The following is a 14298-nucleotide window of genomic DNA, read 5'->3' on the forward strand; positions in this document are numbered from 1 at the left end:
ACTATGTCACTCTGGATTCGACCTTGACACTCAGGTCTTCCTGTTGAAACTCTACTGAACTCGTCAATTGACCACTAGGTTATCTTTAGTCCATCGTCCACTTTCAGGTTCTCGATCATAACCTACAGGGTCGAAATGCCCTACATTAGACGTCTACGTATGCTTGACATATCCTCGATACTAATTATTACCCAACGATATTCAAACCCGACTCATAATTATTCATATTAGAATAACACAGAACACAATTAGGGTTCATATTCTCGAAATCGATCCAGTGTTCATTTTCAGAAAATACATATACTCGTCATTTTACGAAATTAGGATTACTGTGTTTTGGCCAAAATATACAATACAACATACAATCAGGTTCTGTATAAACATACGTATATGTATTTACTTCTACTCGCTCGACGTCCCGATAATCCTCGGATACGCTTCCCATATTCCCGTAGTTTGATTTTCCGGAAATCGGACAGCGTCCCCTTTGTTTATCGGACTACCCGTCGAAACATCATCGACGTCAATAACACAAATCACAATCCAATTCGAACCACGACAACCCGTTATAACTTACAAATTCCAATCACCGATACAATTTAGTTATTAATTATTATTACTCGTATGTTTATATTTTTATTTGTAGGACTCAGAAATGATTCATCATTGTCCACCGTCGGCTCGCCGAGGCTCATCGCCGATGGCGACAAAATTTTCGGGCCACCCAATTATTCGGGTTCCAACACAAAAATTCCACCAATTAATTTAGTTAAAACCAATCGCATAAAATTATTTATATCATGAACCGTAGGCATAATTCCCTGCAATTAAAATAATTACACGGATTAATTCAAATTACTGAACCGGAATACAACCAACAGAACAAGGTAACAGAACAGGGTTACACGCGCACAACGCGCCACAACACGAACATCGCAAAGCTACCAAGTACACAGGGACGGCCGGAAAGTTCAGAGCCACGCACCCAAACTTCACCCACATAGACACACACATACACGAACTGTATACACACATCAATACACATACATACAATCATGTATGTATACATATACATATAACAACATAGATGAATCGATTAGCATTCGAAACAAAAAGGCTGGAAGTAGTTACCGAAACACAGACGACATAAGGAGTAATAAGAAGGAACGACAACAAGAAAATAAAGGAAAGACCGAGAGAGATTGATAATAGAGAGAGCGGAGAGAGAGTAGAGTGAGAGAGAGAGAACGAGAGATGAGAGATTGAGAGACTACAGATTGATGTTTACCATCTCCAACGACTCACTCCTCTGTGTTGTTTAATTACACGGCACGTGTCCCGTTTAATGGACACGTGTCGTGTCCTGGCTGATTACGAACCGATTCGTATCATTTTAATCGATTTTAACGGTAAAATCTGTGAATAATTATTACCCAAACTGTACCCAAAATAATCCTAAAATTTTCTAAAAATCCCGAAACTAATGAAATAGAATTTTTATAATTTTTAAAACATTTTTGAAATGTAACTCGTATCCCCATTTCGAAATTAACGAATCGAGCTGTATTTTAAATAAATTCAAAAATTTACGAAAACAGTTTTAAGATGTTAAAAATATCCCAAAGTAAATAAAAACGTAAATTTTGAAATTTTAAAACAATTTCTGAAGCGCGATTTATGCCCGCTTTTTAACAATTAACGAAACAACGCGCAGGTAAAATTAATCCCGAAAATTTCCAAAATAATTTTAAAATTCTCAAAATATTCCAAACTTAAATAAATATGAGTTTCATAATTTTTGAAGAATTTTAGAATTAAATATGGATTTTACCATTAAACATACTCAGAAAATCATTTAAAGATAAATAATTAATGAAATATTGATTTCTCAATTTTATAAAATCTTAAAATAATTATTGTAATTATAAAATCATAAAAATAATTTTTGAAACATTCCCAATATTTATGTAAATAAATTTGCACCAAATCCACTTTGGAAAATAAAAACAATCCAATACGACTCCATAATTAATCACACGAACAACCCGGTATATTATAATTTACACCTATACAATAATCAACCAACACAGAGCGGTCAAAACCAATACACATATTTTATTTTAATAATTTCCGTAATAATCACATATTTAAATAATTCAAAAACACACGAGTCGTTATACTATAGGTCAGGAGCCGAGACAAGCAACACAAATGTTGGACTTTGTATTGGTAAAGGCTGGATCAACTTATAATGCAATCATGGGAAGAACGGGAATACATGCTTTCAAGGTTGTCCCTTCTTCCTACCATTCAGTGATGAAGTTTCCTAACCGGAATGGGATTGGAGAAGATAAAGGAGATCAAAAAATGGCAAGGAGTTGTTATGTAGCCTCTCTTAGAGCTGATGGAGTTAGGGGGCAGGTTCTGCCTATTGAAGATCTAGATATCCATGAAAATGATGAGAAAAAAGGGAAGCCAGCAGAGGACTTGGTTCCGATTCCTTTGGCTCCCGAGGATCCTGAGAAAGTAACTTTTATTGGAGCATCACTAGAGGAGCCCCTTAGAGGGAAGTTGGTGAAGTTTTTACAAGAGAGTCGTGATGTGTTCGCATGTTCGGGAGCTGATATGCCAGGCATAGACCCGGAACTGATCACTCATAAGCTGAACGTGGATCCAAATCGAAAGACTGTGAAGCAAAAGAAAAGAAGCTTTGCTCCAGAGAGGTAAGAAGCTATTAAGCAAGAAGTAGAGAAGCTCTTAGAGGCCGGTTTCATTGAAGAGATACACTTTCCGGAGTGATTAGCAAACCCTGTAATGGTGAAGAAGGCTAATGAAAAGTGGAGAATATGTGTGAACTTCACTGATCTAAATGATGCATGCCCAAAGGATTGTTCCCCGTTGCCGAGGATAGATACATTGATAGATGTTACTGCTGGTCATGAGATGCTGAGCTTCATGGATAGATTCAATTGATACAATCAGATCAAGAAGCATAAGGATGACATCCCTAAGGTATCAATCATCACTGACTTTGGTGAATTTTATTATCTTGTTATGACATTTGGTCTCAAGAATGCAGGAGCTACCTATCAAAGGTTGGTAAATAAGATTTTCAAGAATCTTATTTGCAAAACTATGGAAGTTTATGTTGATAACATGTTAGTCAAGAGTTTGTTAAAGGCTGATCATATAACCCATTTGAGGGAAGCTTTTGAGGTATTGAGATATCAGAAAATGACGCTAAATCCTGCAAAGTGTGCTTTCGGAGTGGGATTTAGAAAGTTTTTAGGCTTGATGGTCTCCAAGAGGGGAATCGAGGCTAATCCTGATAAAATAAAGGGTATCCTATATATGGAACCACCACGTTCCATAAAGGACATTCAGAAACTCACCGGAAGGGTTGCAGTCTGGAACATTTCATCTCCAAATCCGGAGACAAGTGCTTGCCCTTCTTTAAATCCCTAAAGAAGGTTAAAGATTTTGTATGGACTGAGGAAATCCAAGAGGCGATTGAAGAAAATTAAAGAAATATATGGTTCAGGCCCCGTTGTTGGCCAAGCCAGCTCTGAATGAAACCTTGTATTTATACTTGGCCATTTCAGAAAATGCCTTGAGCATTGTATTGATTAAGAAAGAGCTTAAAGTCCACAAACCCATATACTATGTTAGTAAAATTCTGCACGGAGCTGAGTTAAATTATGCAACTATTAAGAAGTTTGCTTTAGCCTTGGTGATATCTTCACGGAAGTTGTGTCCTTACTTCCAGGCTCATACAATTAAAGTGCTGACAAATTAGCCATTGAGAAACATTGTTCATAGTCCCAAAGCTAGAGGGAGGCTGATTAAATGGGCAATAGAATTGGGAGAATTCGATATCAAGTACAAGCCACGAACAACAATAAAAACCTAGACATTGGCTGACTTCATGGTGGAATGTACCATACCCAACCAAGAAGTCGGGGGGCAGGAAGATACTATACCTCAAGACACAGAAGGTGATAAAGGAGGCAATGAAAAGGCCATTAAGGAGAAGGAATATTGGGTTCTCTATTTTGATGGAGCATCAAAAACAAATTCAAGCGGAGCAGGGCTAGTTTTCCAAAGTCCCGATGGGTTCTTGATTGAATATGCTATGAAGCTAGACTTTCCAACTATAAATAATGAAGCAGAATGTGAAGCTCTGATAGCTGGCCTCGTCCTAGTAGGGACACTGAAAGTCAAGAACTTAAAGGTCTGTGGAGACTCGAAGTTGATCATATCCCAGGTCAAGGGAGAGTTTGAGGCAAGGGATGATACGACGGCTAAATATGTCCGCCTAGTAAGGGCTGTGATGACTCAGTTCGATGAATGCCATGTTGAGCACATCCCAAGGGAGGAAATTGCTAAGGCAGATGCATTGTCTAAGTTTGATTCATCAGAGATAGAGGAAAGTTTAGGAAGTGTATACTTCCGCGTTTTGAAAACGCGGAGCATTGACATTAAGCTTGTAGCACCCATAGGGCTGGGAACTTGATGGATAGATCCTATTAAGGCCCATATTCAAACTGGTTGGCTGCCAAATGATGTGACTGAAGCACGAAAGTTGGTCGTTCGAGCTCTGAGATACTCCTTGATCGATGGGATTTTGTACAACAGATCTTATGTGGTTCCTTACTTAAGATGTCTCAGGCCCGATAAGGCACGCTTGGCTCTTGAAGAGCTACATGAAGGCATCTGTGGGCAACACTTGGGGGGCAGGGCATTGGCTCATAAAATAACCCGTTTAGGCTTTTATTGGCCAGGGATGATGGCCGATGCCAAAGAATATGTGAAGAAGTGTGATCATTGTCAGAAATATGCACCGGTTGTTTGACAACCACCCGAGATGTTGACTTCCATCAACTCTCCCATCCTCTTTGCCATGTGGGGAATGGATATACTTGGGCATTTCCCCATGGCCACGGCACAAAGAAAGTTCCTGATTGTGGCTACTGATTATTTTACTAAGTGGATTGAAGATAAACCTTTAGCCAAGATCACAACTAAGCAGGTTGCACAATTCCTATGGGAAAATATCATATGCAGATATGGAATCCCGCACATCCTGGTCACTGATAATGGAACACAATTCAACAACGAAGAGTTCAGGAAGTACTACAAGGAGAATGAGATCGAATTATGGTTCACCTCTGTAGCACATCAACAAGCCAATGGGCAAGCGGAAGTAGCGAATCGTATAATTCTAGATGGGTTGAAGAAGAGGATTGAGAAATCCAGGAATAATTGGGTGGATGAAATACTCCCAATACTTTGGGCTTACAAAACTACTTGTAGAGTCACCACCGGAGCAACTCCCTTCATGTTAGCATATGGGGCTGAAGCAGTTGTTCCTGTAGAAATATCGCACTCATCTCCCTGAATCCAAGCTTTCAATGCAGAGGAAAATGAGGAGGGGCAAAGATTAGCCCTGGATTTAATAGATGAAGTACGAGATGCGGCGCACGCAAGGATAATGGAATGTCAGAAGAAAACCTCTTTTTATTGCAACCTAAGGGTAAAAGAGAGATTCTTCAAGCAAGGAGATTTGGTCCTAAGGAAGGTGAAAACCTCTGGTATAGGGCAGAAAGGAAAGCTCGCCCCGAATAGGGAAGGACCATAAAAGATTAAGAGCATTCAAGGAAGGGGATCTTACAAGCTGGAAACCATGGATGGAGAAGAAGTACCTCGGGCTTGGCATGCTCAAAATCTGATGATTTACTACATATAGCTCGAACTTATTAAGGGTCGAACCCTCGAGGAACACGTTGGTGGATGAATTGTTGCCTATCTTATGGGCTTACCAAAGTACCTTCAAGTTCACAACCGAAACAACCTCAGTTATGCTGGCTTATGGAGCTGAGGTAGTGGTGCTGCTAGAAATTACATATGTATAACCAAAAGTTGAAGCTTGCAAGCTAGAGACTAACAAAGAAGGCATGAGGCTAGCCCTCGACCTAATTTATGAGGTCATGGGTGAAGCTAAAGCCCCTCAGTGAAGAGCCTCCCTCTACTACAGTAGAAGGATTAAAGAAAGTTTCTTTCAAGAAGGAGAATTAGTCTTGGGGAAGGTTGGGGCATCCAGAGTTAAAGAAAAGGAAAGTTAGCCACTAATCGCGAAGGGCCATTTTGAGTCAAGTGCGTTCTAGGACAAAAATCCAACAAGTTGAAAACCATAAATTGTGAGAAAATGCCAAAGCCTTGTTATGTCATAAACTTGAAGGATTATTGTGTATGATAGAAAAGCAAATATGTGGCAAGCACAGAATATGTGCCGAGTACTGAAATAGTACGCAAGGAAATGAAAATAAAAGTTGCTAAAGGCCCGGAGAGCCCAAGTTTTGGCCAATTAGAGGCTCGTAGGTGTTGCAATCATTCAACTGCAGTTAATTAAACTCGGGTAACGATTATATACCAGAATATCTTGTACCTGAAGAGCTCAAGTGACATAAGTAAATGTTTGATACGTGCAAAAAGATGGCTTGTAGCCCCAAAGATGCCTGACTTTTTTGGGCTTGCAATATACACAGCCCCATAGCGTGAATGCATCTAACAAGTAGAAATAAGGTCGATGAAACCAATTTCTATTCAATGTAAGGGTTGGACCCATATTTCAGGATATTATCTACTTATGCAAGTTTATTTCTATCATCTTATCTATCAATTTATTTATAAGCGAGCATCTTATGAATGCAAGTCCAAAAAGACCAATTGCCGAAAATAAAAGATAATTGCATAAAGATAGAAGATCCCGAAAGATCACAAGAAGAGTCCCGAAGGACAATTAGGATGCACACTGAAAATGTTCAAAGTCCATAAAGGACCGAAAGCATATAAAAGCAAAATAAAGAGCCATAGCAGGCATACAAAGCCATACAAGGCCGCGAGGTCACTCATCAGAAGACCTTATAGCCTCGATACGTACAAACTCAGATTATGAGTTGATAACATGGATATTGGTAAAATACGAGGATTGCTAGGCTTCAACCCTAACAATACCCAGGAAGCACCATTCCTAATCGACGTTACAATACCGTCTCCTAGGCGGGGGTAACCCACGCCTAAAAGTTATGGTCGAATGAAGGTACCCTTTTCTTATTAAAAGAAAAAAGGGAGGAAATAATTATTAGATTATTAGAAAAAAGGAAGACAAAATTATCAAAATAGAGAATACTATTTAATGCACGAATGCATAAATTAATGTCTGATGACAACAAAAATTACGAGTAAATTCGTAATTTGATATATAAATTCCTTAAAGATTAAGGAATTTAAAAAATATAATTAATTGGAAATAATAGAAAATAATTTTTGATATTATTTTCTATCCAATTAGTTATATTATGCACGATTGCACAAAATTAAGTATGTCCGCTGACACAATAAATTATGACAAGAGTTCATAATTTTATAAAAAAAGAGAGAAAAAAAGGAGGTGATAAAAAAAAGAAGAAAAGAAAAAAAAGGCGGAATCTTTCAAAAAAAAATGATGGTGGAGAAGGCCGGGAATCGTCTTATAGAGAAAAAGACTAGTGAAGATTAAGGAGAAAAAATTGAAGGCTGAAACCGCGACTAGGAAGCATAATTCCTAGGCGTTGTTCAAAAGATGTCTCCTAGGCGGGGGTAACCCACGCCTAGGAATTATAAGGGCTTTAAAAGTCAAACCACGCCTAGGAAGCATAATTCCTAGGCGTTGTTCGAAAGATGTCTCCTAGGCGGGGGTAACCCTTGCCTAGGAAGTATGAGGGCTTTAAAAGTTAAACCACGCCTAAGAAGCATAATTCCTAGGCGCTATTCAAAAGATGTCTCCTTGGCGGGGGTAACCCACGCCTAGGATGCATTGTAGCTATGGGAAGCTAAACCACGCCTAGGAGAGATGATTCCTAGGCGTGGTAGGCAAGTTGTCTCCTAGGCGGGGGTGACCCGCGCCTAGAAAGCAAGGAGGGAACCAATAGCGCCTAGGACACAACATTCATGGGCGTTGTTGGAAACATGTCTCCTAGGCGGGGGTGACCCACGCCTAGGATGCATGGCACCATGAGAGCCCATTTTCTGATTATTTAATTAATCAGAAAATGGGCCAAAAATCAGGAAAATTGCTAAAAATTCCCAAAAAATAGGGAAAAATAAGCAAAAAATCCCAGAAAATTAGGGAAAATTAGAAAATAATTTTTAAAAATAATTTTTGATAAAATATTAAAGAAAAAGTACCTGTGAGTATAAAAAATAAAGGGAAAATTCTTGTAAATTAGGAAAAAATCCCAGAAATTAAGGGAAAATTCTTGTAAATTAGGAAAAAATCCCAGAAATGAAGGAAAAATTCCTGTAAATTAGGAAAAAATCCCAAAAATGAAGGGAAGATTCCTGTAAATTAGGGAAAAATCTCAGAAATTAAGGGAAAATTCCTGAAAATACCAAAAAATTTCTAAAAAGAAGGAATAAGGTAAGTAATAGGGAGGTTGTAAAACAACCCTGAAGCCATGTGCAAGGCAAATCGTTTAAATATGTAGGTCGCTCCACACTTTACGTAAAAACGATACCCTGTAAGGGAACAAATGAACTTAACTTCCGTGAAATCTTTTACGGTTTCCCAGAAGTTGGGGGCAAATGATATGGGCCTAAAATTAGCCTAGAAGTATAATTAATGTTGAATTGATTAGACCTGATACGGTCCAATAACGAAGCCCAATTAATGAGGCCCAAAACCTTGATTATTTAATAATTTCGTAATTAATAAATAAGGGGGATTACCAGCTCATTAAATGAGTCCTAACGATGATGTAATTCTATAAAAGATAGCCTCAAGGGCACCTACACCAACTAGGAATCTGATTCCTCTATTCTATGACTTCAAAGTCTATCCAAAGTCTGAGAACTTGATCAACAAGTCTCCTAACCCTAGTCCAATTCAAGGACTCTCAACATCTATAAAAATGGACTCACCCCATTAATCAGAACTACATTTTTGGTTTGATTCTCTAAATTACAGATATACGTAGGCATCTCGTAAAAGGCAGAATTAAGTTATGAAACCCGAGAGCAGCCATTAAAGGCCTTGAGCTCCTGAACCTTAGTATAAAATATAGCAATTAATATATCTTAAGTTTTTATCCATAACAGAATGTTAAGTCTTATCGAGTTGATTTGCATGCTAGAAGCAATTATAATTTCACTAAGTCTTATAGGTTGCTTGCGTGCTAGATCATGATCATGGTTTATTTATTTGTCGAGGTTTAATCACTTGTTTATATTTAGAATTTAGCATATTCTTTTAGTGATAAAATAACATGGATATTTAAAAATTGGAGTGAAAGTTGGATTTCATTGCTAGTTATTGTGGCTAGGTGTCAAATGGCTAGTAGCCGGCTCATATTTATATGAGTAGTCTAGGGTTGAACGAGATGGAGCGAAACACAGTCGTTTAGAAATTTGTGAAAAAAAAATAAAATAGTATAAAAGAAAAAAGAAAGAAAAAAAATATGTGTTTATGTGTAATTGATCACGAGTGGGCTCTTTAGTACTCGAGTTATTAAGTTCTTAGGGGACTTTGTGCCTAGTGACCTAAGGCTTTTATAGTCTGAGATCCACTAACCTAACGCTCGCTATATGGGTATTATTGTATAAGTCTTTTGTGGACCTTACTCATTGCACGATCAAATAAGAATATTTGAGATCTTTATGTGTTAACAATAAAAGCATGAATTCATGTATAACTCCGATATAAGAATTGAAGTGTTATAAGTCATTTTGAGTTTAGCTTTTTATTCTATTTATAACCTTGTTATTGCCTTGATGAGTAGTAAGTTATAATTATTGATCTAGTTGCGTTAGTATACCTGTTAAGCAATTGCACACACGCACGCTTTTGGTTCGTGAATTAATTTTTGAGATTTATTTGAACTTGTGCGAGTAACTAAATTTGTTGAGATGTCGTTTGTTGGTTGGCTAAGTTATTCTATGGGGATCGTTGCATTCATATAGGTTGCATTCATGTATTTTTATTTCTTGTTCATTGAGTCTGTTTATGTTTGAGGACAAACATCGGTTCAAGTTTTGGGGTGTGTTAAGTGGCATTTATGTCCACTTAGAATGCTTTATAAAGGCTTGAATTGGTGTATTGTACTTAAGTTATTTATGTTTTTGATGTGTTTTGTAGTGTTTTTGCATTTCAGGCTTATATCAGGAACTCAGGTGATTTGGCATTGTTTTGATTCTAATTTGGTGTTAGGATGGTGTCTTGAATAAAAGCTCGTGGATCGCCAGCTCAAACTATGCAAGAAAATAAAACTCAGTATTTTTTCCAAAGGTCAGCGCACCCGCGCTGTAATAGCGCGCGCCTACGCCGTGATGCAAATTTGCAGCGCGCCCGCGCTGATGAAGCGCGCGTCCGCGCTAGGTCGGAATCACGGAATCCTGATTCCAATATGATTTTGATCAGCTGGACTTCTAATCTACATGGGCTGCTATATAAACATAACTTAAGGTCGTTTTTCATAACAAGACGTACCAGAGCTTAAGCAGAAGGCGTAAGAAGATGGTAGAGCAAAATTCAACCAAGGCGAAGAGGATCTAGTTTATTCTCGTGATTCTTTGTTGTAAGTTGTAACTTTGGATGCTAGTTTTCTTACTTGTGAACCTATACTCTTATTTCGTACTTGGTTTATTATTTATTCAGTATAAAGACTATGTTTATTATACCATGCTTTCATCAGAACCCACGTTGATGATGAGTCCGATTATGGGCTAATCGTTATCGTGGGGTTCTAGCGGATGTACTTATGTATTTCTTTAGTTAATTTATTTCGATACCTTAGTGTGTGTTGATTGTATGATAACCTAGTATTGGTTGTGCTTATTCGTCTTATGTGCATCGCGAACTTATAAGATAGCGTGTTAATCTCTAATGAAGCGAAAGTGAATTTAGAGGTTTAGAACTTGCCATGCTAACATAGGTTCATGTATTTGGTATGCATGATTCGTAGGTAATTTTAACCATCTTACTTGCCCTATATAATCATGATAGATAACTTGTGCATTAAACTGTTATGTTGTCAAATTCTATAGACATATAGGGTCTCAATATAATTGGGGTCTATTCAGCTTTTATCTCTTTTGTGGATGTCTGGTAGTATGGTATCTGTATAACGAAAGTTAGCGTTTATCAGTTTCGTGTTATCTGATTAGTGTCATCACCATTGCATGCTAAGGTTAAGAACAAAAAGGCTATTGAATGAATAGTAATGAAACTAGAATCCCATGTTTGTGTTATACAAGAAATCAACCCTTTACTCTCTTAGTTTAATTGCATATTAGTAGATAATCTTAGTTATAAACAATCTCAACTTGTTATTGTCTTAGCATTGAATAATAACAATACCATTGTTGAATAAGTACATTGATTAAAATTAACCTAAACCAGTCTTTGTGGGATCAAACTAGAATTGATTCTATATTACTTGCGATAGCGTATACTTGCGTGAATATTAGCGCGTGTTCTAGCCCTAACAACTATAGTTGGCGGGACCGCGCGAACGCAAGCCCCCTAACACAAATTATGATGTTGGCTCCACCACTTGGGTAGACCTTAGGCAAGAACCTATCCAAAGTGCAATGGAAGTCATTTCCCTAGGCCATGGACCATAATGATCGCCCATTGACCACATCCAGGTAAGTAAGTTTTAATGTAGGCCGTATATCTCTATTCATAGCGTTGTTGGAATATTTTACCTTAGATTGGTCGATGTGGGAAGTTTTGAGAGCAAACTTTTGTTATCAACGATAGTGTAAATCTTGTGATGATGTATTTGACTATAATTTCGTAGTGCGATTGAGATGTAATTTAAAATTTCGGAGTTGGTTGTCGTAAATAAAAAACACGGAATATCTATATCTCCAAACATAATTTCTTACACCACCGGTACCTTTATGCAGTTTACGGATAGTGAGTGAAAATAGCTACGGATGATATAGTAACTCGGTTCGTTGAACATGGATCAAAATGAGGTACAATCTTTGTACTTGAATCTGGAAAATCAGAACTTTATTATTTATTATCGTGCATTCTATTTTAAAAGGTGAAATTGAAACTATATTACTTAACATCGTGAACTATTATATTAAAAAGTGAAATTGAGGTAAGAGTCGTAAATTGTTACAAGCTAAATTTCAATTGAAATGTATCGCCATAGTTTTAAACTTTCATCTAGAAACAATCGGAATAGCGATTTTTTTCTCCGGCCAAGAGATTACAAGTACATGTCCTTTAAAAAAATATATATTCTTTGATCTGGTGGGGGTACGCCATGTAACACCCCCGAATCTGGGGTCGGGGATCCGGGTTGTCACGAGTTCCATTTCCCTTAATAACACTTAATCTTAATAAACAACCAACTACTACGTACTGTGACCCCACAATATACATACACACACCACAAGTTATAGTCTCATGGATGAATACCAAAAATAACACAAGTCATTTTATTCCACAATTATAAGTCATTACACCTCAAAAGGGTTTCTGAATAAATTTACATATTCTTTTCCATTATTACAATTCATAAATATACATAAGTCTAGTACATCAACAGTTGAAAACCTAGCCTATTGGTAGTTACTACCTCAGCTACAGCGGCATCAACGCCTACAGGAAACTGCGGAATGTTTCCTATCCGCTCGCGAATTGGGAGCTTGGTCCTGTTCATCTTGTCTATCTGTTGTTGTGTGATGAAAGAAGAAAGCAAGGGTGAGCAACAAGCCCATCGAAATAATATATATAATAATTAATAATATATGAGCATTCTCATAGTACTCATGAAAGTCTTGGTCAAGAAGAAATGAACCAAGTTTGATATCTTAACGCGACCAAGTCATAAAATATTCAGTATATATGTATATATACTTTTCAAAATCTTGGAAGTCCTCTTCCATGCATAATATACACAGAGTTCTAGTTTATAACTATATAAAAATATCGTTGTAAGGTGATCTCATATATCTAACCTTGTCTCGATGTTTTTCTGAAAATCTTTGTCATGCATAAGATAATCATTAACCAGATATAAGTTGAAAAGATGAAGTTACAAGATACTCCAATATACTTATATCTTTTTCCGAATACTACTTGAACTACCACCGTTCAAAGTATAAATAGTTCATCCCATAGATGAAGCTACAAGACAAAACTTATATAGAATCAATCTTTGAAATATCATCAAAATGAAATGAAGTTACGAGATACTTCATTTGATGAAAACATCATTTTGAAAACCCGACCCTGCCAACACTAAACAATCGCCCAGCCGTAGCCTTTCTTTCGAAGTGCTCTGGGTAGTGTTGCAGAAATATCCAACTGGATGATGAACCCATTACGGGAGTTTGTCACGCCAGGAAGACCACTCACGATGATCAGTCGCAGTAGTGCAACCCCACCATTTTCTACATGTAGAGGAGAACAGTCGGATTTACTTATCAACCGAACATTGGACTCCTAAGGAATGGACCGTCTTAGCGGAACTTCTGGGCCATTTGGGCCAATAAATAAGGTTGGGCCGGCGCTACTCGACCACCTACGCCACTCCTAGTTCAGATGAAATCCATGACTCTGAAACGCAAAGCTCGTCCCCTCTTTCCCCAAGTAGAAACTTGTTGATACGGCTCCACCAAGAAGCCGCATCTAGTTGGAAAGGAAAGCTCACCGATATTTCCCAGGCGATTCCTATTAATGGATTAAACTCATTCCAAGAATTTTACTTCCTGAGTGTTGGGTATGTCATCAAAAACCCTTTTTATCAAAATAGAAACCTTGTTGCGAATATAAAAATACATCACGGAGCCGGATCCCTCAGATTTTTAAGCGAGTATTTAAATCCCCTTCGAAAGGAAGATCTTAAATCTAAAAACGAGTTTTGGGATCCGCTAACTTTTAAAATCATTTTGAAGACTCGAAAACATTTTTAAGAATGTTTGGAGTAATGCTGATTTAATAAAATAAATCAGTCCCGATATATTAGAAAATATCTGAATATTATTGTTTAAATGATATTCCCATAAAGGATAATCTTTATAAAAATAGTTGAAGTAGAAGTTTTAAAACTCATACTTGAAATGAATAATAATTAACCAAAGATATACTTATACGAAAGTACGATCTTTATTTGAATAATCGAAACATTATTCTTTAATAAAATAAAGAATATTATTTAATAAAATAAGCGGAGTCATAAGTCCTCGAATGAATATTCAAAATAATATTCATTATATAAAATGAGCGGAGTCATAAGTCCT

At 37.2% G+C, this 14298-nt stretch overlaps 1 non-coding gene across 1 annotated transcript; it reads right to left on the reverse strand.

Moving 5' to 3' along the window:
- Positions 1-11531: 11531 nt before the first annotated feature.
- LOC141682306 (U1 spliceosomal RNA) lies at positions 11532-11690 on the reverse strand. The gene has a single exon (XR_012559707.1). It is a non-coding gene; the product is annotated as a U1 spliceosomal RNA (small nuclear RNA).
- Positions 11691-14298: the final 2608 nt, after the last annotated feature.

This window comes from Apium graveolens, chromosome 8 (assembly GCF_009905375.1).
Source record: "Apium graveolens cultivar Ventura chromosome 8, ASM990537v1, whole genome shotgun sequence".
Lineage (NCBI taxonomy): Eukaryota > Viridiplantae > Streptophyta > Magnoliopsida > Apiales > Apiaceae > Apium > Apium graveolens.